Below are 24,508 nucleotides of genomic sequence, written 5' to 3'. Positions count from 1 at the left end.
TTGTGGCCTGATTGCTCTAAACAACTTACAAAAGGTCGCCATGAACAGCCATTATCTTCAATCGATCCTGCACTGCATATAAAACCCTTAACCCAGAATGCATCTTTTTGGCAAGAAGGTGCATTGCGACCAAGTACAGCAAATATTGTTTCATGAACTTGTTTAAGATTTTAAACAAATTTATTCACAAAACGAAGCTCTAAACCTCTTGCTTTCTTTCAACTCAACCACACTTCACTGCACTTGGCATCACTTCCCTATCCAAACTTTAAGTGACTGAACTGCTATGTGTGTTCACACTGAGGTATGTACGAATCTAGACAGAAAAGTTCAGCTTTCTAATCCCGGCAGAGCACACTGGTGCGGAGAACTTACTGAGCACTCCTCGTATATTTAGCAAGTTGCTCTGAAAGCATTTCTTCTGCATCCTTCCAGTTTTACCTTGCAATTGTAGTAAAGATAACTTTGCGCTTTTCGATATTATAAGACGAGTGCCTTTATTGATTACTTAGTTTTCTTGATCGCTACTATGATTATGTGCTGTTCTTTTTCGAGCAGGCTCTGCACTATTCTCCACCGTAGTTGTCCCTAATCACATCTACACATCAGTACACAGAATTTCGTATGCTGAGACAGTGTTTGCATCATTTGATCATAGGTTTCCTTGTGGTCACTTCAGCAGAATGGTTCTCTGTGAAGTTTGGGACAGCCCTTGGTCTGCTGCCATTTCAGCTATTGCTGCTTACTCCTAAGCATATTTCTGTAAACTTTCTAAGCCCTCAGAATCAGTAAGACTTCATTATTTATAATTTATTCTTTGCAGTGCTAATTTCTCCATCATTTATCACCACATTCATCCATTTCATATACCGTCATAATGGTTATCTCTTCACCAGTGCTCTTATGCTCTCAAAACAAATTTTCAATGAGTTTTTCTGCTCCTTATAACTTGAAAATTTAATGCTCACTAAGCAGGTTATTGACGTTGTTGATAACTGAATTACATGTTCTCAGGTGCTAAGGTATGGCTGAAGGATGGTATGCTTGAAGTGCACCATGGCAGTATAGCTGTGCACTGGAAGGGTAAATTCCGAGAGGATCTTGCTAGCCCCTGTACAGTGTGCAACTAACTGTAGTGATACCACTGCTGAAGAGATGTGCTGACAAGCTACAGTTTATTAAACCCACAGCAACTGTGACACAAGAAAGAAGATTAGTATTGTTCATTGCTCACAGTGACCCATAAGCTGAGTACATGTGGAGTTCATTGAAACCATGTGCAATCATGTGCAACCAGGTGGTCAAGGCACTTATTCTTCAAATCGTTTAGGTGGGTTGAAATTTCTCTTTGTCCTCGTATCCGGAAAAGGCTGGCATTCAGTTCTCGGCAAAGTACTCAGGTGACTATCAGCAGCAGAGTAAGCACCTTTTGTTTCTGAAGGGAAGGCACTGGGCAAGCAATGCTGGCTGTCACAGAACTGTGCACTTCGCAGAAGCACAATATGCACCCGCAGTTCAGTTATCACTCACTGCACTCCAGAATGGTCAGAAGAGTGTTGTTTGAGGCAAGGGTCCAGATGGCTAGGCATGTTGACCGAAGAAGTAGGACTGGTCAGGACTTCTGGAGGGGGTCCCAGAAGAAGACTGCGATGAAGTGTCTGGCACGCGAGATGCCTGGACGTAGTGGTATCATCGGGTGCCTGCAATACACATTTGTTAAGATCATTAAATTTGCTTTCTGAATTGCATTTGGATTCGTTTGTCCAGTATTTATGGCAGATCCCCTGGTTGCTTTGCTTAGCTTTAAGGCATTTCACTTTTCCAATCTTGTCCAAATGGGAAAAGGGCTTTGCCATTTTACAACATTCCATACAAAGAAGAAAGCTCTGTCTCCCTTGAAGCTTATTCAGTTGGCAGACTGAACAATCACCATAATGTTAGAAGTCTTTAGGGCTCTCCTTTTGTCCATGTATTGTTTAGTATACGCTTGTCTCTGATTTATATGCTTTTTGTGTTTAATGCATCCCGAAAGTTCCTGTTAAAGAAAAATGGAAAGCATGGGAATCCTTTACACCTAAATTAGTACTGACGTGGTTCTGTTCTGACTATGCAAGGATGGCTTAGGCTACTGCACATGTGACGTGTACGGTATAAATGCACATGAGTGATGACTGATTGGAATGAATGTTAAGTGCAGCTAGCTAAATGAAGATGCAATAAAAGTCAAAAGCTGAGCCATTCACAACTTACAGTAGAGGAAATAAATGGAACAGTGCTTGACTTTGATGCCTTATGCAACACTCCCGTGAGTATGCACTTATACAGCAGAGAGATAAGTTAATATTGGAAGTTGCATTTGTAAATAACCGGTGCACCCCATTACAAGTTCATGAAAAAAGTTTGACAGTTGCACTTTGTAAAATGGTGCCTAATTTCTCTGACATACTGCCTAGCTATTATGTATTCCATGCACTATTGAACTTCAATCTGTGTACCTAACGAGCAGCCTCAGCAAAAACTCAAGCCATATGTGGTTTGCTTTTGAGCTGTATCGTGGCGCAGTTACAGTCTCTCAAAACCAAAAGGCCGTGAAAGTTGAGAATGAGGGCTGTCCAAACCTAGCAGAGATTGGAATCTTGAAGGGTCTCCGCTCCACGATAAAACAGCAAACGAAGAGACCACATGCTTTTTGAGCAAGGGTGCACCTAGAAAGAAATAACACTTCAAGGGCACAGCATTCTTCTAGTAGAGAGTGCTTGTTGATAAGCCTCATTTAACTCACAGTGAGCTGAATGTTGCGACTCAGGAACTCGCAGCCATCTGTTACTAGTCAGCTGAAAGTTCACTTTCTGCCCGGACACTTTGGCCATGAAGACCCATTCATAACCAAGACAACCAGCTGGAAAAGGCCAAACACCAGTTGGCAGTGGATGTCATCAAATTTATCACTGAGTTAGGTATTATTGTCTCGCCCAACCTTTTTGCACCTGCAAATATTCGTAAGGATAGTACTTCCATTCGTGGCATAATGACAGGGGGTGGGTTCCAATTTGAAACCACTCATAGACCACATGGCATCAATAATGGAAATGTCAACATACTCGGGCCTTCCACTGTTATCTCTTGAAAAAGAACTGGCAAAAGGCGTCAACATTGAAGATATGCTCAGGAGCTTTGCAGCCCTTTCATTAAGAAGTAGAAAATATTTGTTTCCTCATTCTATTTCCAGCTCCATAGAAAATAGCAAGGAGAGATAAGAATGCCTTCCTGAACATACAGTGTCAAGCAGTTGAGGACAACAGCCAATTAAGGAACACAAGAGCTCTGTATAAGACAATCAAAGATATCAAAGGAAGCTTCTGTGCTAAGCTGGGCGTGATAAAGGACAAACGAGGCAAGGACCTCACTGAAGCCTCAGAGATAAAGAAGAGGTGGCAGGAATACACAGAAGAACTGTACAAGAAGGACCCGGATGTGCAAACCCAACAGAAGCCGGTTGTGATTACTGATCTCGAGCCGGGCATCCTGAAGAGTGAAGTTGAATGGGCCTTAGCCAGCCTTGCTAAGAACAAAGCTAGCGGAATTGATGGTATTCCAGCTGAGTTGCTTCAAAACCTCAACCACGACGCTGTTAACACACTGCATACATTATGTCAAAAGATTTGGACAACCCTGCAGTGGCCACAGGATTGGAGGAGGTCAGTTTACATCCCCATTCCAAAGAAAGGCAGTGCCAAAGATTGTTCCAACTACCGCACGATCGCGCTTATTTCGCATGCTAGCAAGGTGATGTTAAAAATCCTGCAAGGTAGGCTGCAGCAGTATGTGGATCGGGAGCTTCCGGACGTGCAAGCTGGGTTTCGCAAGGGCAGAGGAACTAGAGACCAAATTGCCAACCTTCGCTGGATCATGGAAAAAGCAAGAGAGTTCCAGAAACCCATTTACTTCTGCTTTATTGATTATGCGAAAGCGTTTGACTGCTTAGATCACAGCAGATTGTGGCAAGCTCTCCAAGAGATGGGAGTTCCAATTCACCTCATCTGTCTCCTCAGGAACCTTTATGAAGGGCAAGAGGCCACAGTCAGAACTGGGCATGGTCTTACTGATTGGTTTCCGATTGAGAAAGGGGTGTGGCAAGGCTGCATACTGTCGCCCTGCATATTTAACCTATATGCAGAGTGCATCATGAGAAAGGCCGGTCTGGACGAGTCTTCAGCTGGAGTGAAGATTGCTGGAAAACGTATCAACAACCTTAGATATGCGGATGATACCACTTTAATGGCAGAAAGTGAAGTGGAACTCAAGAGACTTCTGATGCGCGTACAAGAAGAGAGTGAGAAGTTTGGGCTTAAACTGAACATTAAAAAGACGAAGATCATGGCGTCTTGCCCTATCAAGTCCTGGAGCATCAAGGGACAAGAAGTGGAAGCTGTGACAGATTTTCTGTTCTTGGGCGCCAAGATTACCTCGGAAGGAGACTGCAGCCATGAAATTAGGAGACGCCTGCTTCTGGGAAAGAGAGCAATGGTTAGCCTTGACCGCCTAGTAAAGAGCAGAGACATTAGTCTGCCAACCAAGATCCGTATAACCCGTGCTATGGTCTTTCCAGTTGTGATGTATGGATGCGAGACTTGGACTGTGAAAAAGGCTGACCACCGAAGAATTGACGCGTTTGAATTGTGGTGCTGGCGAAGACTCTTAAGAGCTCCTTGGACTGCCAGAAGATCAAATCAGTCGATATTGTCAACCATAAACCCTGACTGCTCATTGGAGGGTCAAATTCTAAAGTTAAAGCTCAGCTACTTTTGTCATCTGATGAGAAGAGAGGAGTCGCTGGAGAAAGATTTGATGTTGGGAAAGGTTGAGGGTCGCCGGAGAAGGGGTAGGCAGCGAACGCGATGGTTAGATGGCATTCTCGAGGCATTGCAGATGGAGCTATGGGATGTTAAGAAGATAGTGAGAGACCGGAAAGCGTGGCGTGACATGGTCCATAGGGTCACGAAGAGTCGGACACGACTGAACGCCTGAACTGAACTGATGCACACTCGGAGTGAGTGGATGCATTCACCAAGTGCATCCGCAAGTTGCATGCCATTTTGTTCCTGACTAGGGCAATGCCAGGGGTGCCTAATAAAAGCGCAGTCCACAGCTGCCGAGAAGTTCCCACATGCCCATCTAATTGCCTGTATATTGAAGCATAGGTATCTCCAGCCATCGCTGTGCTTGGTACGAATGTCAACAGTAAAATGCTTCGTGAATCCTAAAGAGTTGCTGCCATAATATTTGCAGCCAATTATTTCACATTAAATTTTATTGGAGTTGGTTATCCTTGTGTTTCCAATATATGGACTCCTGTTGGGCTCTGGATTGGGTGGAGAGGGGGGTGGGAATGTTTCAGCACCAGCAGCAATTCGAGAACAGGAACCTTCTGCATATCTGCTAAACGTCTAAATTCTTTTAGCCATTTTTGTTGTGACATCCTTTCTGCTTAGGCACCAACATTCGTGGCATGCATTGGGAACTGAACTTTGATGCCATCAAAACATGTTGAATGGTACTGGAAACCTCATTTACTGAAGTGTTTAGGTCAAGAGCTGTAACACTGAAAAGATTTCTAAACTACGGCCACCAGAATTGTGGCCTGATTGCTCTAAATACTTACAAAAGGTCAGCAAGAATAGCGATTATCTTCAATCGATTCTGCATTGCATTTAAAATCCTTAAGCACCTTTGTAGCAAGAAGGTGCATTGTGACCAAGTACAGCAAATATTGTTTCATGGACTTGTTTAAGATTTTAAACAAATTTATTACAAAATGAAGTTTGAAACCTCTTGCTTTCCTTCAACTCATAAACACTTCACTGCACTTGGCATCACTTCGTTATCTTTACTTTAAGTGGACTGAACTGCTATGTATGTTCATGCTGGGGTATGTACTAATCTAGACAGAAAGGTTCACCTTTCTAATATCGGCAGAGCACACTGGTGCGGAGAACTTACTGAGCACTCCTCATATAGTTAGGAAATTACTCTGAAAGCATTTGTTTTGCATTCTTCGAGTTTTACCTTGTAATTGTAGCAAAGATAATTTTGCACTTTTCGGTACTTTGTGCTGAGTGCCTTGATTACTTAGTTTTCTTGCTCACTACAACGAATATACATTGTTATTTTTCCTATGTTCGAGCAGGCCTTGCACCATTCTCCACTTTAGTTGTCCCTAATCGCATTTACACATCAGTACACATCAGTACACAGAATTTCACATGCTCGGACAGTGTTTACATCATTTGATCATAGGTTTCTTTGTGGTCATTCCAGCAGAATGGTTCTCTGTGAGGTTTGGAACAGTGTTTGGCCTGTTGCCATTTTAGCTATTCCTCCTTACTCCTAAGCACATTTCTGTAAACTTTCTAAACCCTCAGTATCAGTAAGAGTTGATTAATTTATTTATTCTTGGCACTGCTAATCTCTCCATCAATTACCACCACATTCATCCATGTCATATACCGTCATAATGTTCATCTCTTCACCAGTGCTCTAATGCTCTCAAAACGAATTGTCAACGTTCATTTTTCTGCTCCTTATAACTTGAAAATTTAATGTTCACTAAGCAGGTTATTTACATTGTTGTTAACTGAATTACCTCTCCTAAGGTTGTGCTGAGGTATGGCTGAAGGATGGTATGCTTGAAGTGGACCATGGCAATATAGCTGTGCACTGGAAGGGTATATTCCGAGAGGGTATTGCTAGCTGCCGCAACGAGTGCAACTGACCGTAGTGATACCACTGCTGAAGAGATGTGCTGACAGGCTAAAGTTTATTAAACCCGCAGTAACTGTGACACAAGAAAAGAGATTAGTATTGTTCATTGTTCACAGTGACCCGTAAGCTGTGTACATGTGGAGTTCATTGAAACCTTGTGCAATCATGTGCAACCAGGCGGTTAAGGCGACTTATTCTTCAGATCGTTGAGGTGGGTTGAAATTTCTCGTTAACCTCGTATCCTTAAGAAAAGGCGGGCATTCAGTTCTCGGCAGAGTACTCAGGTGATAGTCAGGAGCAGAGCAAGCACCTTTTGTTTCTGAAGGGAAGGCACTGGGCAAGCAATGCTGGCTGTCACAAACCTGTGCACATCGCAGAAGCACAATATGCACCCGCAATTCAGTTATTACTCACTGCACTCCAGAGAGGTCAGAGGGGTGTTCACTGATGTTTTAGGCAAGGGTCCAGATGGCTAGGCATGTTGACTGAAGAAGTAGGACTGGTCAGGCCTTCTAGAGGGGGTCCAAGAAGAAGACTGCGATGAAGTGTCTGGCATCTGAGATGCACTGGATATAGTGGCATTATCGGGTGTCTGCAATACAAATTTCTTAAGATCATTAAATTTGCTTTCTGAATTTCATTTGGATTCATTTGTTAAGAATCGATCCCCTGGTTGCTCTGCTCAGCTTTAAGGCATTCCACATTTTCCAATCGAATGAGAAAAGGGCTTTGCCATCTTGCAACATTCCATACAAAGAAGAAAGCTCTGTCTCCTTAGGGGCTGAGTCAGTTGGCAGACTGAACAATCACCATAAATGCTGGAAGTCTTTAGGGCTCTCCACTTGTCCATGTATTGTTTAGTATATGCTTGTCTCTGATTTATATGCCTTTCTGTGTTTAATGCATCACGAAAGTCCCTGTCAAAGAAAAATGGAAAGCATGGGAATCCTCTACACCTAAATTAGTAGTTCTCATGTGGTTCTGACTATGCAAGGATGATGTGTACAGTGTGCTATCTATAAATGGACATCAGTGATGACTGATTGGAATGGATGTTATTTAAGTGGAGCTAGCTAAATGAAGATGCAATTAAAGTGAAAAACTCAGCCACACACTACTTATAGTAGAGGGAAAAAAGGGAAGAGTGACTGACTTTGATACTTTGTGCAACTCTGAAAACTGAGGATTCAAGAGATGTAAATTGTAGAGCTTGGAAGATTATAACTTTCATGAAAATAGTGTTTCCTTAAGTATACTTGAAGAGAGAATATGATTACTACCTTTCTTGTAATGTGAGAAATCTACCTGTTTTCAGCTCATTTGGAGAAATAATTGACAAGTGTGCATGTTGGAGCTTATGCAAATGGACAAACTTATTTTCTGGTAATTTATGTTATGTCAGTTACTATGTGGAAGAAGCATAGTTTGCAGAGGTACAGCAGATATTTTGGTGTTCAGTCAGTCTCTTGGCACATGAAAAAATTCCTGACTTGCTGTTAAACTTATCTATCTATTTGACATCACAACTGTAGTCTCAGAGCCAAGCGTTGGTATGCACAGTCCCCACATGGCTTTGTTCTTTGGAGAAAAGGCAAATACAGTGAGTGAGACAGTGAGTGACAAGGCAACTACAAATCATTTTGTGCCATTTATGAAGCAACCTGGAGCAAGGAGTTCCTCCCAGACTTGAAATTGTTGTATTTTAAAGAGTCAACTGGCTACTAGCCAAAGTGAGGAATGCACTTTCTTTCACATGCTGGACACCATAGCCGTTATAAATAGCCTTTTGGAAGAATGCTATAGTTGTGCATGTACCCTTATGTCATGATTATGATTATGTCATCACTTTGAACCTTGGCTTCTGCCCGCATGTTTTCCAATGACCCTTGAAAGAGCTGGTTGTTGAATAGCACGCAAAACAGTACATCACAGCAACACTAAATGACTTGCCAGCTGTACCTTGAGTAAGAATTGACAGCTTAATATTTAATTAGAGTTTTCTCACTGAATGATTCGGTGACCTCACACGTACACATTCATGGGAGTGCATCACATTCCCTTTCTTGATCATTATTATAAGCCTGATTACTTCCACTGCAGGGCAAAAGTCTCTTGTTGGACACCTATCAACCATGTTCTGTGCCACCTAATCTTCATAGGCGTGCGCAAAGAGGATTTTTATAGCTATTTCTCATTTTCATGCTGTGTTTCTTCTGTAGAGACCATGAAGGGGGGGCACTGCTGTGAAACCTGGCTCCTCCTAATGTAGAGCCCTGCACACGCCTATGCTAATCTTCACAACCTTTCTAATCTCAGCCACTCAAATGGCTCTTTGTCACCCTTCCAGTGCATTTCCCTTCTCTTCTGTTGCCTTAAGGCACCATCAGTGGTTACCTTTGATTATGCACCCTACTCATGTTAATTTTTTCCTTGATGACTACAGCTAAGATGCCATTTACTCTTGCTCGTTCCGTGAACAGGCCACTGAGCTGTCTGACTAACCGTAGTGCTTGCATCTGTGTACTCCTCTTCATAGCTCCCCCTGCTGCCTCAAATTGAATTTTGTGCCTTTTCATGTCTCCCAATTTCGATGCCACTGAGGACTGCTGACAATATATATATTTTTCTAAATGACAAGACGCGCTTTCTCTTTAGGAATACTAATTAGCAGTCTTGATAGTGGCTGTTAAATGCAATCTACCTCATTGTTATTCCCCCACGCGTTTCACACCCCTGGTTTCTCCCTAGGATCACAGCCTCCAAAATATATGTAGGCTGATATATTAAGTTGAACACTGCAAAATAATGTGAACCATAGTGGAGTATACTGCGACTAAATCCCGAGTGCCCGGGGTTCTTTAACATGCTCATATTACCTTACCACTTCAGTGCATTGCAGCTTTCCAAATGAAAATCTTTGCCTACCATTTTTCTCCTTTTATTGCTTGTACAGCTTTGTTTGCACCCTCTATGCTTACTGGCAAGATATCAAATTCCTAGGCATCGTTGCCTCTGCCTTAGTACCAGGCTTTCCTATCGAATTGTTTCTTCCTGCTTCCACGTACAATGTGAATGCAGCAATTTATTAAGCCTTTAGAACCTCAGCGCTTTACTGTAAAACATATTCGCGTCATATGCCTAAGAAGAGCAGACGACAGGAGTTTGACGTTGTTGAAACCAACATCGGAGGGTAGCTGTCACTCATTGAGGCTTGCAGAGCGCTGCCATTAGTTTCGCCAACGAACTTAGCATAGCGCACTGTTAATCCACATTAAGATCGAAGTTACAACATTCTTTGGGACTGCAATGTCCGTGATGTAGGCACCTTATATTTGATTTGCGGACTTTCCGATCTGAAACGTCGTTGACACGCTGACGGAACAGCGTAATCGAATTGAGACAATGCCCCCGCATGCATGCGAGTGCCTCGTGTACCCCTGCTGAATATCCCTGCCTCGTGATGAGAGTACGGCTTTCTGCGAGAAAACTCCGAACGCCGTACAGCTGGAGCTTCAGTAGTTAGCAGCGAGATTTCGGTCAACCAAGCAGAGCTGTGCACGATGAGAGGAAGCCGAGTTCTTTAACACTACGCCAGCTAAGCCCATGTGAATGCATGCTCGTTTCGAAAGAGGACTCGCGCGGGTCCCACAGCCTGAATTTAATTAGGGCTGAGCTTCTAAAAATATGCTCCTCAGGCAAACGAAGGATCAAAGTTATGTAATATTGACGGATAGGATTTTATTCTAAACAGCAGAAGTACGTGAAGTAGTTAACCTATGCCCCAGAAACACGACTTCGGACACTCCAGAGTTTCGCGTGCGTAGGATGGAATTTCTGAACATCGTGAGGAGATCTAGGACACAGCAAAACTTACAGACGAAATCGATCGCAATCTACTTGATGCCAGTTGGCGGATGTTAGCAGCCTACGTTTCCAAAGCAAAAAGTCCATGGTATTGTTTCGTGGCGTTAGTGGTGCACAATGACAGTGAAAGAGAACATGGCGTCACTCTTCTGACACGTGACAGTTTGAGAAACGCACAGATAATTGTATTCTATTTTTGTTTTATTTTTTTCCCTGCGGAAAAAAATACCCCACTGCGGCGCGCGTGATTTGAACGGCGGCTCGCTAGCCGGGGTTGCGCAGAGGTGGTCGCGAATGTTTCTTTTTTCTTTTCTTTTTTTTTTCTGAATGCTTTTTGTTTGGTCGGTTCTATTGCCGTAAACTGTTCGTGATGACGCAGTACTATGCACTCATTGAAAATCAGTTGTGTTTTACGTTCGACATATCTTTCGAATTTTATCGTATCGGGCGGATGTGAAGCTGTAACAGATCCAATGATTCTCCCTGGAATGCGACGGTTGTCGTTCGGTGTGGGTACTCTGAATGCATCAGTGTCTACTGCTATGCGCCTGACCAACGCAATCTTTGTTGGGCTGCAGCGCGACAGCTGGCTGTACCATATCTGTGCGTGCATCCACCCTTCGCCCAGCTTTCGTTTTTCATCACAATGCCGAAGAAAATGCCGTTGGAAATCGGGCACAGTCGTCGCTTCTTTCTAGACGTGCCCAGACTTTGCATAAGTGTTCGATTCCAGACGTTTCAGGGCGAACGTTTCTTTTGCGGTTGCTGCCTGAGATGTGCTGCCGCCGAGAGGCGCTGTTCTAGTGCCATTTTTCTTGCAAACTTTAGAAGCATATGAAAAAAAAAAAAACTGCTATGATAAAAATAATGTCATGTTAGTCGGGAAATGACGTAGCCACGCTTAGATGTAAAAAGTGTTGAAAAATTGACTTGATGGTGGTCCGACTTTCCTAGAAAAGCAGAGTTGCTAACATTTTGTGTTAATTGTGATTATTATCTTCATTGTTTTCATTGGTAAACAAAACATTCGTATTTATTATTTAATATTGGATATTAATATTAGCTGTGTCATGCACAAAATTAAAAAATTTTGTTGTTGCCAACATTTGTAGATATTTATTGCACATTGTTACTTAACTTTTGTGCACATTAATAAATTAATAAATTTATTTATTCGTTCAATTACTGTTAGAAAATACATGCCTTCGAACTATCAATTATTTGTAATCGTCTATGTTAGTGTTCTTGTTTATCCCAGCGAGGCACGTTGAAAATATTTCGACTTTCGTATCGATCGGCGAGACGCGCGTCGGCTGCGCTGTGGTTGAAACTTGGCACCAAAAGCTTGAATTCAACTCCTCATGCGTTATAAGCGCGTAAGAAGCCTTAAAATGGTCACAAACATCTGCTCACATATTGTGACCCTGTTCAACGTTTCGTATTTGAAGAAAAAGGATGAAAAATTGTTGCAAGTGCGACCATATTTCAGCGCGTGTCGTCTGCTCGCGCTGAAGTTTAGCTTGCATCATTAATTCGTCCGAAGTTCGTTTGTCGCTGCTGTTGTCATGCAGTCGCTACATGCAGCTCTGAAATATCCTACAAGAAACAGTTTCTATACATGTTGTTCTAGCAGAAGCCGGATAATTAGACTGCCAGCAGCCACAGTTTAGCGTTACGTACGAGCGGACTGTCGCGCGATTGGTAGCTGCGACGGCAAAGAGATGAAAGCATGCAAATACCAGGAGGACTTTCTGCACTTTTTTGCAGCGTTTACAAAGCTTTCTCGTGTCATGCTGCACTGCCTCAGAGGGTCGGAGCAGCTATCATTCCTTGCCTTGCGGTGTTCTGTCGCTGCCTGCGAGCACGGCCAGCTAGTGTACACCACGTTTAGTTGCTCATGCAACTAAACCTGTGACATGCGATTCTAACAGTCTGTTGTGTTCCTCCTCCAGAATATCTGGATTTACTTACCATTGCTTCGAAACCTTAGAGGGGCGCACAATCCTCGCTATTTTAAAAGCTACATGCTCTTGACAGCTCATCAATTTTGTTCACGTATGCACTAGAGATACTGAATAAATACTGTAGGAGGAAAGAACTGTATCATGAATTATTAACATTATGCTGTCAATCGATGAAAACATTAGGAGAATAATGAAATAAATAAGAATGTTTCTCAAGCATTTGATCTTTACTGGAGTTGCATTTTTAGCACTGCTGTATTCATTCTGCATGCATGCATTATACCAGAATATGTATGCAGCCAAGACTACAGAGACAAAAACATTTACTAATGCGTTTCGAGGGCCTGATTGGGTAGTGACATAGAGAGACATATTCACTTTCCGAGACTTCAGTGCATGCGAGAAAACCCCTCTTAGAGAAAATTAACCAAGCATAGTGTGTGGGAAATTTTAAGCCATTTACATACAACTGTGGAAGTTCCCTATGTTTGAGATTCCCATGCTTGATTTACCAATACTGATTACTCCATTATGCTAGTCAAAGGAGAAGTATTAAAAGAAAAACCTCGTTTTAATGTCATCTCTTGAATCCTCCGGAAGCTCAATTCAGTGTGAAACCATGCTTTTGTTGCTTCCAATCAAAGCTGGGAAGAGCCTGTAACATTTTGCTTTTGTGTACTTTGTGGTTGGGGTCTGGTTGAACAGAAAAGCTAGGTTGTGTACACTCGTATGCTTCCCGTTAGCACATAGGCTGGTAAATGCATGCATAATGACATGAGGGAATATATAACTTATGCACTATATGCAGTGTGTTCAAGGTAAAGGAGTCAAGCACAAAAAGCTAGGCATGAAGATTTGTCTTGTGGTTTTCACAATGAAAACATCAAATGAAACATTCAAGGTCTCAACACTTAATTGCAGCACAACTTTGCTCCAGGCAGCAAGAGAAACAGTCAGGCACAAGGGCAAAAAAAGAATACAGCTTAAAGTGAAAGTAACTATTCTTTATTATACAACCATGGAAGGGGAAAGTTTCTTGGAAGTAAATGGGAAACCTTCCCTGTGGTGTGAGTAATAACACCTGATATCAGCTTTCTCTAGCTAGCAATTCATTTCGAGATTTTTTTATAGCATGTGATTAATAACCCCAAAGCAGGGCTGTGGGTGAGGAATATTAAATTGTGACAAAATGCCAATGTACAGACTTCAGAAGTGAGCTTCAATAGACCTAGAAAATGCATGGTACAGAGAGCAGAAAGCTTGCTTCGGCTTTTTCATGATGGAAGTTGGTTTCAGGATTTACTACAACTTCATACTTCTGATCCTTACAGACATAAAAGCAGCTAGCGGCCAGCCTCTGCCTACCTTGCAGATATTTGCATTGCCTGAGATAGCCAATGGCCACCAGCTCCTTGTTTACCTTCTGAAGGCCACGCAGGAGGCCTGTCTTATAAAATGAGCCAGAAACTTCATATATGCAGAATCTTAAAAACATTCAGTTCACTTTATGCATCACAAGTAACCTATATAGTTGTATAAAGTCATTTAACTTTCCCATGCACGTTTAGCAGCACCTAGGCGATTATGAAGTAGCTTTGCTGCACAGCAACTTTATTTCAGCTGTCAGCTTTCCGCAGAATGGGAGATGAAAAAATAGCTGGACAATTTTAGTGTCATTCTGAAGTGAAGATTTTCATATGACTCTGACTCAGGGTATAAAAAATGCTGTTAATTTTTATCTCTGTACCCGTGTGTAACTAACTCTCTCTCTACAGAGGACAAGAATAAACACCCCTGCACCATGCACGTAGTAGGTGTGTACAAGCAGTAACATATTGCTTGTATTTCTCCGAAATTTCTGCGTGCCCATGCTGATTGCTCCGCTGTTTCGTTGGCATGTATCAGCGAAGAATTGCTTACACAACAGTGTATAAATCTTACAACTGCTCACTTTGACTCGCTTGCCTAGTCAGGAAACGAGACCAACCATCGACAGCTGATTGATTAGCATTGGTCCTGATTATAGAAACTTGCACGTAGCAGAAATGCCTGACGAAAGAAAATAGTTCAGTGAAGAAAATTTGGGCCTGGGGGCGCTGCGCCGCTTTGTGCATAGGCGCCCTCCATGGGGACCTCGGCAAAACTTCCGCGCAGCGCGGTCACGTCTTCTGCTCCCCGCTGCGTTGAAATTCATGTTGTCGTCTGCTCCGCGCTGCATTTCAGCGCGTGTTTTACGCGTGCACGCGCCGTTGTTTCTCTCCTCCTCCGGCCGCGTTCTGGCCGCCCTCGCGTACCAAAAAAGGGGGCAAAAAAGAAAAAAAAAAAAAAACGAAAAAAAAAAAGAACGTGAATGAAAATATGACGGCGCGCCTTTTCGCAAAACTTGTGTGCTAAACGGTAACAGGGTGGTCGTCGGCACCCCCCTTTTTTTAAGTGAATCGTTGTATTCTCATATGCGATCCTGCTTCCGGAGCTCAAACACAGCGCACTCGCTCGAGCAGATGACTGAACTGGATTGCAGAGAGTGGCAGTAAAACTACGAGACAAAGGTCTCCCTGGCGAACTGCCCCCCCCCCCCCCTCTTGCACCGGATAGTCGTCCCATATTTCCTCGGTGTTCTCTCACCGAGAGAGGAAACTGCCGCAAAAAATGGCACGCCTCGGCTTTCGGCAGTGGTCCAGGTAGTTAGAAACCCCTCATCGTTAAAGGTAGAATAGGTCATTGATTTCGGATGGCAGCGCAGCAGCATCGAACTTCCCCTGGTCGTTGTCGGCATGAACCAAAGGATGATTTGTGGCATTGTAGGAAACACGTCCAAAACGCGTCGAAAACAGGCACCACAGTGCAGGTGGTATCCTGTGTAGCTGAAGCAAATGGGTCATTATGGTTGGCAATCAGTTTCGTTGGCCTTATGTGGGAGTTTCCTGTCTGTCCCCAATGAGTTGAATGCGCCCTTTTTAAGTGACAAAGAAAAAGGAAGCTCCTCAACCGGCGCCCGGAGCAATAATCGCACGCGTATCAATGATGAGAAGGCCCTTTACTCTCTGCGACGGAGACATTCGGGCTTCCGCATTATTCTTTACTCTCCCACACCTTAACAACACAAGAGGTGCCGCCTGTCGCACCTCAAGTCTTTCATAATACCCGTCGCTTGCCGAATTCGCGTTCATGTTTTTTTTTTTTTTTTTTTTTACTGTCTGAGCCTGCCAACAAGCGCTCTTGGAAAACAATGTTCGCGGCGATCAATTAATCATAATTTCTCGCTTTCGAAAGCACCGATAAAAAACATGTTTGCAACCAGCCTCTTTGTCGGCTGAGGAACCGAAAAAAAAAAAAAAAACAGATAAGAAACCTCACTGGCGAAGGGTGCCGGCTTTACGGGCGTTTGTACGCGATTGCTCGGGCCGCTGCGCGTGCCACGCGCTCCCGCGCGAACGGGCTGCACAGAGCTGCGTGGGCGCGGCTGCGGAGTCTGGAGCGACGCAGGGACTCCGAGTCGTGAGTTGGTGGTGAAAACGTTTATTGTATATTAGGAGGTTTGACCCGGAGCCTTAAAGGCCGACTGTCCACCCTCCGGTCGAAAATATTTTCTTCCTCGGTGACTACCCCCCAGAACGCAAGGCCGCAAAATGTTTTTGAAAAGAGTAGTTAATAACGCAGTTACAGCCACCCCAATCACCCGATTCTGTCGTGTTTCTCTCCTTCCGTTCCCTCGCATAGGTTTTTCACTCTCCTATCCGGTCGTCTAGCCTCCGCAAGACAAATTCGCCTTCCTCCTCCGCGTTTGGCGGGAGATGGGGCGTGGCACTCAGCCCGCGCGATAAAAAAAAAAAAGAAAGAAAGAAAGAAAACGGGAGAGGGAGCGCGCGCCTCTGGATTCAGTCGGTCCGTGGCGAGAAAAAAGCGCGCAGCGAGCGGTAGACACCCATCCTTCATCCTCAGACAGCGAGACGGACCAATGGACGTCGTTCTCTGGAAGTACGTCATAACATATGGCTCGACGGGCCAGCGCAGGAAGCGGGGAAGCTGGCTTCCCGAGAAAGAGCATGAGAGAGCTTTGATTTGTATTTTCGTTGCTTTGCGGCGAGCGTGTCACTGTAGCATTTTGCACAGACTATCTCCGGTACCTGATCGAAACACTGGGCTCCTTCGCTTGAGAGGTCCTTCCCTGGACAGTGGCCCTTTAAGGCCCTTTGGGCGTGTAGGTCGCAGCAGCCGAGCAGGGTCGCCTCCCAGTCCTCCCGGGAAGGGTTAGGTTTCGTTGGCAGGCCTATACCGTAGGTGTCAGCCACCTCCCCACAGTACTAATTGAGAGTCAAAATGTTTAAGTACTGCCGGGCACAGCATCGTGTCAGTGAAGAGGCGCAGGAGCAGCCTCTCGTTCGCTTTTCATAACCCTTGGCTGCTTCGCAGCGCGTAGCTGGGACGATGCGTTTGCTTTGAAACTAGGCATGCGCTCTATCTGCCCACGCGCTCGCACGCACATGCGCCTACAAGCCTGACAGCACCTTCTTAAGGGCGCGTAAACGTCGATGCTTGGATGGACAGACAATTTTCTGTCAGTATAGTTGTTTCACATAACAGGCGTTACTTAAGGTACAAAAGCAGCCGACTGAGCCCAGTGCTCTAATATAACGCGCTGCGCACAGAAGCAGTCCAATATTTAGCGCTCCCTGGCTGCTGCTCTCGCCATCGCAACCCATAACTGCTCTCTGCTAGAAAAAAAAAAAAAAAGGCGGCAAGCTTTTATGTTGCTTATACTTTACCGAACGCCGTGCACACGTATCCTCTCCGCAGTGCTAGGATGAAAAAAAAAAAAAAAGAAAGCATGCGTGCTTCTAGTTGCTTTGCTCGGAGGACGTCACCTGAACGCGTTTTGACGCGGTGAGGCTACCTACAGACCATTTTTCGGCCTTCCCGCGCATTGGACTTGAGAGAGATCTCGCAGCCCCCCTCTCACTCCCTCACAGTATAATGAAAAAAAAAAAAAAAAGACGGCAGGACAAGCAGAAGTACCGTAGACACGACGCCATTTTTGTGTTACGGGATTGCGGGCCTTGCAAAAATATCATCTCGTAGCACCTAGCGGGAGTTGCCCGAGGGAGAATTTGGTGCTCCTGAACGAGAGCAAACAAGGCTATTTTACAACATTTAATAGCTTTCACAGTGGTTACACTTGCCTCTGACAAAATATTCGAAATAAAGCAGGCGTCTGAATGAAAAGCATTGAGAGCACGCAAAAAAAAAAAAAAAAGAAGGACCTTGAATTTTAGGCAACATTGCCGAGCAATTTAGCGCCATATTATGCGTCTTTATGTCAGGTGTGTGCATACATGTTTCAGCTTTCCAAGTGAAGAAAACTGGGTTCTTATGGTGGCGGTTTGTTTGCAAATTTCGTTTTTCCATTCTTATAACACTTTTGTCCAACTTTGCTGCAGCTTTTCTAAAAACCTGCAACTCCGAGGACACCTGTTTACAGGAACGAAAAGGCGCAGTATCTGTCACACTTCTCACGGACACCTGAACCGCGCCGTATTGGTGGTAGGAAAGTGGGAGTGAGAAAGAAAGAGGTGCCGTAATGGGTGGCTACGGTGCACTTTCAGCCACATGGAGATCTTAACAATATTGTTACTATGCGGCAAGCCAATGAAAACAGGAGAGCAGAGAACAGAGAGATGATGCTCGATGGTCGTGAGATGACGTTTAATGAAATATGTTAGCAGGTCTAGGGCGAGCGCTCTTGCCCGCGCCACTGCCCGCTTCTTCGTTGCTCGTCCGTAACATAACCCGGGGCCACCGAGCGATCGTCCCGATCGTTGACGAGGAAGTTTACCGATGTTGATGATTCCATGGCGGCATGATCATGGGCGGGAAGTTGGACCAAAGGTGCTCATGTGGTGTGACCCTTCGGAGCTGTGCGTTGGCATAGATCTCAAGAGGCAACGAACCGTTTAGCGTCAGCCTGCATTGCGGGCCAGAAGAATTCTGTCTGAAGCTTCAGTAGAGATTCTTCGCGCCCTGGTGGCCTCCCATCAACCCATCGTGTGTCAGCTTGAGAATAGCTGATCTGTATTTAGAAAATCTTATTGCTGAAAAAAAAAAAATAGAGGGTCTCTTAGATCTCTTAAGAGGAGAATGGCGAGAGCCTACCCTTCCTTTCCTATCATTTGCCTCTCATCGTTTGCCTCTTCGGCGTTCGTGCAGTGCTACGTATAATTGGTTTACAGGCGAGGAAAGGTGCAGTACCTGTCACACTTTCTCAGGCAAGTGTTAGTTTGGACGGTACACCATCACTCCTGTCGCGTGGCGTTCCTTGGCACGCGTTGAAGTGTGGCGTTGCAGATGGCAGGGACGCTAGGCAGGGACGCTAGACAAGGAGAACACATCTCGCGGAATCTCTCGCGCACGGCATTTCGTTCCATGCGTCTAGGCTTTCACCTTAGAAAGCTTTTAGCGAGCACCATACACGAAGTGCATGCATGCAAGAGTGCAGCCGACATCGCGAATAGCAGACGACATGGGGATTATATGTCGTTGGGTCGCCAATGGCAATTCATTTTAAAAATATATGCTGCACATAATAAATTCAAATTTCGTGAAATTGTAATTTAACGTGTGTGGAGTGAAATGGGATAATCAGTATATGCTCAAATGTTAGCTTTCATGAGCCCTTTAATCTGCAGTATGGTTCGTTGTATGGCACGCGAAAAATCGGCATATGAAAGCTCGTTGGGTTGGAGTTCATGCACTTCACATTTTCAAAATGGCGTCGCAGAGTTTGGTATACTGATGCCGGTATTGCGTTACCATCTTGTGTTATAAAATACACAAACGGCGCCTGTATTTCAAGCGTCATAAATACATGTGACACGGTATTATACCCGATTTTACAAGGGTGCTGCCATATTGGGGAGCTGGGCTGTTCGCAAGAAAGTGCTGACGACTTCCCCCCTTAACAGCTCAGTCAAACCAGTTTCTCCAAGGGTCACAAAATGGTCTAGAAATGCGCAAATCGATTAAAGCAACTCTGCGAGATTTGAGATGCGTATCTTCGACGGTGGATATTTCGTCATAATTGAATAGATGATTGGCCTCTGATGTTGACGGTCTTCGATTTCACATAAAGATCAAAACTACAACGCCTGGTTAATTGTAGTCTAGTCGTTGTTCTATACCATACATATAATATCAGGCTTGCTGTAGAACTCACATGTGCAGACAGCGCAGATGCATCACTCGTAGTTTTTAAAATAAATTATTAAACGGTAAAAAAAAAAAAAATGCTCGGTATTTTTGTTCACTTGTACATTGTGACTGATATATATATATATATATATATATATATATATATATATATATATATATATATATATATATATATATATATATTTGTGCAGGTGATGCGATCGCATGGATGTGATGCGGATATCGTCTAAAGCGGCGAATGGAATGCGCTAATCAGTACCGCGTAATTTTAGAATGTCAGAGAAAAGCCTGATTGTGTCTGGATATTTCCTGATTGGTAGAAAAGTGTAATGACGTCAAACGATTGCGTGCCATTGTGGCGGGGTTTGTGTTGTTACGACAAGATGACATGCTCGAGCGCTGATTGGTCGCAGGGGTGTATGACATCGTGAGACCACGTGACACGCCCGAGTTTGGAGGTGCTCCATAGTTGGCGGATGCGATGATACTGGGACAGCGCCACAAATAGTGGCGGACTCGACGTCAGTTAGCTGCGCTCGGTCGTGTGCAGACGCCTCCAGACAGCTCCGCGCATGAGGTTGGAGTGGAGTCAAAGTTAACGCTGCCTGTGTCCACAGCATTTTTCGCAAAATAAAAGCGTCAGTGACTGTAGTGATTACGAAGGACGGTCTCGTATTGAACCGAGCATGCGCTCGGCTGCATCAGTGGCAGGCAGCTCCGTCCACTGTAAGTTCGGAACCTGACATCCGTTTTGTATTTTCAGCTACACCGCGGCGTTCATCCCTGTCCACGTCGGGCCCCCTCGTCACAACTCCCGGAAAGGTACGGTGCCATATTTTTCCTCTGCCGATGCCCAACTCTCAGGATTTTCGGTGTGTATCGTCAGTCTTCAAGTATGCAAAATGACTTCGAGTAGGCCATATCGAGGCATACTTAAGTGGCGCATGTTGAGTGGTAAGCGCCAGACAAGTGTCCTAAGGTTTCTGTGATCACACCGAAGCGCATATCTCCACTCCCTCGACAACTGAATGTGTTTCAAGCCGCAATTCAGTAGCATGTATATGTATGCCTGTGCACCCTGCATTGGTGAATGCTGCCGTACCGGGTTAAATGGAGAAATATGGGAGAGGCCTTCGCCCTGCAGTGGGTATAATCAGGCTGATGATGATGATGATGATGATGATGCCGCCATACTTTCCGCAACCTCAAAGTTGGGACATCGCTCCTTCTCGCGACTCTCGAGCGGAATCACAGGTACAAAGGGGTCTCCGGTGACGGGGCTCGTTGTGCATCTTCAGGGATGGCGGCAGCTAGATGGGTGGCGCGTAGACTTTGGAAAGGAAAAGCGGGGATTTTTTAAAACCACCGAAAAGGCGCCGACACAGAGAGGTACACAAAACAGCCCTACACATAGGACAGCGCTGTCCTGGCTCCGCATTCCGAGTTTGCGTCGTTATCGAAAGTGTCGCTCGATCCCGAGTCATCTGTTTGGTGGAGCTGTCCCCCACAATTTTTTGAGATAGGTAGGAATAGGAATTAGCTTTGCAGGGCTCGTGGATGCCGAGTTTGCCACGCTACTCGTATAGCTAGGGCATACAGGCACGTTGATTGGCGGGGCTTTATATATCTGTCGGGTGACCGCTTACGACCGGTAGCTGGATAAAGCGGTATGCGTGTTCAAGCTAACTTTTAGCCCAAAAAATGAAACATTTGAGGTTGGCCAGAGAAACCACCTGTGTACAGCTGCCAGCCATCTGGCGCAGGGCAAGCAATTTTTTGTTTTGCAATTAACTAGTCCGTATATAATATAATTTTTCTAATTTGTTAACTATTGCCTTTAAACAATAAATGTTATTTGCAAAGTTGGAGAGTACCTTCTGAAATCCTCACTCTATTTACTTTCAATAAAGAAAGCCTCACGTGTATCGTTTTCCTAGCGCTAAAGGTATCCCGCGAAATAAAAGAAAATATCACGTAACTGACGCATTTGTGCGCCACAACTGTGGTGCTCTCAGTGGTGGTCTGAGTGAACGAAATTAGCTGCGGCCGTGACTCGACAGCCCAGCGGCAGGCTGATAGGTTGGCGATGGTTGCAGCCGGCGCGACACCTTGGCGCGGTGAGCTCGTTGCGACTTGCATCGTCGTCCGACGACAGCGTGAAGCGGACGAAGAACAACCGCAGACATATCGGCCTGCCGCTGCAATGGGGTTGTGGAGCCAAGGCCGCAGCTGATTTCGGTCACTGAAAGCCGGGTTGAAAGCAGCACTATAGGGGCGCACGAATGCGCCACTCACTGTAATGAATGCAAAGCAGGCAACCATTTTTTGTTCAGTGGTGTAATCGGAAGATTTTTCTCAGTCGTTTCGACAGTTTCGCAGTGAGTATTAATAAGAACCAGTAACTCGTTTTTTCGAGAATTAGAGATGGAGAAAAATGGCAGGCAACCAGCCGCTTTCTCTCCCTCTTTATTTCCCTTTCCACCAGTTCTCGAATCACTATAGACCACACTCCGATAGATTAAGACATTAAGCACTACCTGTAGAGCTTCTTTCTGGAAACAGTACACAGATCCTCCCGTGAAAAGCGAACCTTTAGTATGTTAAATGCGTCAACCATTTCGCAGATGTCTTGTCCTTTTAACGCTGTACGATGACGCGACAAAATCAGGTAGGTATTTGCAGACCCTGAATCTTCGCACTGTACGCAATAACATCCCACTCTGGTCTCTCAAGAAGAAAGAAAAAAAAACGCGACACAATCTACCTCAAAAACAAATGGACGAGGCCGAGACCGCCAGTCTTCGGCGGCCGAAATAAGTTTGTGCGGCTCGTTCGCTCCCATGTTGACCCCCACACAAATACTGCGAAAACTCTGTGTAAGTTTTGTACATTTATTCTAGCTATGCATAATGCCTGAAGTGCGTACCACACTTTGGCCACGAGAAACATGTTACAAACAGTTGCACGAGCAAATATGGACAAATTTTTGCTACCTCATTTTAATAATTTCTCACGCACTCAAATTTCTATCTCCTCATTCCAGTAGTGTGTAATGCTGAAGCGAAACACACAGGTAATGTGTCGGTGTAAGTCACCACTGTATGTTTTCAAAATAATCTGACGTGTTGGGCCGGATGCCATGCCAAAAGCCTGCAGACTTATCCCAATTTATGGCACTGCCTGTCATCTTACAATAAAGTCGCGCAATTTTCACGGCTTCGCAGACGCTTCCTTTGTTCCGGCAGAATATGGCTACATCATCAAGTATTTTTACTTCATTGTACAGTAAACTGAAGCCTTCAACCTTTTCATTTTGAATAACTTTAACAGAAGGGCTCCAGATACCGAAAAGAAGAGGGGAAAGTGGACGTCCTAATCCTGGTTGATTGTAATTGTTCGGGTGAGCTCTTTATTTATTATAATATTAGCACCGCAATCTCTATAGGCTAGCTTTATTCCATCCAAAATGACGGTGCCCACATCGGCATGTTGCAAAATACTAAAAAGAACGATATGCACAACGCGATCGAATGCCTTTTTCCAATTTCACCGAGGCTACCCTTCTCAAATCACAGCATTCAAGAATGCTTCTCGCGACGTGGACACTTGTGGTAAATCGTTCAGCCTTCTATACCACACGTGAGGTCCGACTAGACATTTTATAACCGATTGAACTCTTTTAGCTAAAACTTTCATGAATATCACGTAATTGACATTTGTAAGAGTTATGGGGCGGTAAGCTTGAACGGATTGAAACTTGACAGGGTCATCACTTTTCGGGATCAGTATACTATATGTGCTCTGCGGAACGATGGTGGCTTTTCTTCTTTTTTATATGCTTCAGTTTTAAGGCGCTAAAGAGCCTCGGCGAGTGCTGAACCATCAGGGCCAGATGTCTCCCTGGACTCACTTCATCAACAGCATTTACAATTTCAGTGATAATCGGTGCTTCCAGTCTCACTTTAGTATCATCGTCTAAGGGTGGCATCAAGGACAAAAACTCTGTATCAAACCCAGCTGCAACCTGCCCTTTCTGCCCTAACAGTTCACTGTAATATCCCATCTTGTATCATTTCTGCATCTGTATACACTGATTTCATTCCCGTACTGAATTGTTCATATTTCATTATGCGAAGCATATCGTTTTTGTGGATGGGAGAAAAGCCCACAAAGCAGTCCTTCAGCGGGGACAGGATGGAATCTGCTAAACATAAATGGAAGCGATGGGGAGAATGTTTTTGCAGCTCGTGGCTCCGCGACTGCGTGGCACATGGGTGACGTAGCCTGTACGTCACATACCCTCGTGGAGCTTTCTTTCTTTTTTTTTTTTTCCGAGTGAGAGAGAGAGGGGCGCGGTGCTTAGTCAAAAAGGTCAAAAGGCGCGATGCGCGGGTATGTAGAGTGAGCACCTAATCTGTGTGTTCGCAATTTTTTTTTTTTTTTTTTCTTTGGCGGGGTGGCTGATATGCGAAGCGACGCAGGGACTCGGAGTCGTGAGTTTGCTGCTTCGCAGCGCGTTGCTGGGATGATGCGTCAGCTTTCCTCATTATAGTGAAAATACTGACCGTATGCGGGGCTGCAAATATATTTTGTACTTGCGCATGAGTTATTTGCACACACGCGCGCCCACACATACTCTGTTTTGTATAGTGGCGGGAAAGAAATAACTGTGAAATCTTTTAAATGGCGCGTAGAAGTTGACGTTTGGAATT

The 24,508-nt window shown here is 44.6% G+C and overlaps 1 protein-coding gene across 2 annotated transcripts in view; it reads left to right on the top strand.

Moving 5' to 3' along the window:
* LOC146170950 (uncharacterized) overlaps positions 1-24,508 on the top strand; it is a 720,860-nt gene that overhangs the window by 587,028 nt on the left and 109,324 nt on the right. For both annotated transcript variants that reach the window (XM_084586587.1, XM_084586584.1), the window contains one exon: positions 20,560-20,618. The gene's annotated coding sequence lies outside the window, so the exon portion shown is untranslated. The remainder of the gene's footprint in view (positions 1-20,559; positions 20,619-24,508) is intronic.

The sequence above is a fragment of the Amblyomma maculatum genome, unplaced genomic scaffold (genome assembly GCF_055883805.1).
Source record: "Amblyomma maculatum isolate TAMU_Amacu unplaced genomic scaffold, ASM5588380v1 scaffold_24, whole genome shotgun sequence".
Lineage (NCBI taxonomy): Eukaryota > Metazoa > Arthropoda > Arachnida > Ixodida > Ixodidae > Amblyomma > Amblyomma maculatum.
The sequence above is the reverse complement of the archived record's forward strand: the minus strand, read 5'-3'. Positions and strand labels throughout refer to the sequence as shown.